This window comes from Centruroides vittatus, unplaced genomic scaffold (assembly GCF_030686945.1).
Source record: "Centruroides vittatus isolate TY-2023 unplaced genomic scaffold, ASM3068694v2 contig_1562, whole genome shotgun sequence".
In the NCBI taxonomy this organism is placed as follows: Eukaryota; Metazoa; Arthropoda; class Arachnida; order Scorpiones; family Buthidae; genus Centruroides; species Centruroides vittatus.
In genome coordinates, this window is record NW_027120961.1 from 19,432 (window position 1) to 20,574 (window position 1,143).

A 1,143-nucleotide genomic window follows, 5' to 3' on the forward strand; every position below is an offset into this window, starting at 1 on the left:
AATTAGTAGTGCAATAATACATACTTCTAATTATATCCAAGTATTATATCTATGGATCAGTTCTTGCTAATTGTCGAAAAATAAATTATTTTCAACTTTTCTTTTCGAATTTGGAAAAAATTCACAGTACACTTTACGCCTTAAAATATCCATTAAAATCAATACGAAATGTATTGATCCATGTAATAAAAATTTATTGCAGTGAACTTTAAAAGATAATGAAAATATATAATCACCAAACCGCTTTCTACGAAATCTGGCACAAACTCATCATATACAATAAACAAAATGAAATGGCTCCTGTCCAATGTCATTATGTGATGAAAAGTTTTTGAATAAACGCTGAAAGTTTTAAAAAATTCTGTTATGAAACCCAATGAATTTAATTACTACACAATAACTAAATCTGTTTAGTAAAGTTTAATAACTTACCATTATAATTATGCAAATTAGGTATAAAAAAGATCGCTGTGCAAAATCTCTTGCAAACCATGGATGACTCTTACCTCACGTGGCATTGAAGTTTTTCTGCAAAACACAAGAAATTTTATATAATTATTTTACTAATCCAGTCAAATTTAAATAATATTAAATGTCTAGATCTGTTTAATAAAGATTAGTAATGTACTATTTTAAATATGCAAATAAGATATGACAAAGATTACTATAAGAAATCTGCTGCCAATTTGATCACATGACCGAAAGCTGACACTAAGAAATATGAAAAAATATCTTTAAAATTTATTGTATGTGTACAAATTAGTAAATTGAAACAAATTTCATCAAAGACAACAAAATAATTTTCAGCTTACATAAACTACAATAAATAATTATTTCTTCGAAAAAAGTCGATATACACAAATAAATAATAATTATTTAATAATGATTTTTCCATTTTAAGTTGATATTGTGAAAATTAAGCCATTTAATTTGTGTGCCTTTTATAATATACAGTTTCCGAGTATTTTACTGAGAAATTTAATTTAGAAAACAGAAACAAAGATAAGCAATTAAATATAAACAGCATAATACAATAATTTTACGTAAGTTGAGTGTAAATACAGAAAAAACGAATTATATCAAAGATTTTGATGAGTGATGAGCTAATCGCTCATCACTTGCCTAATGCTGGGTTCGAAGCAT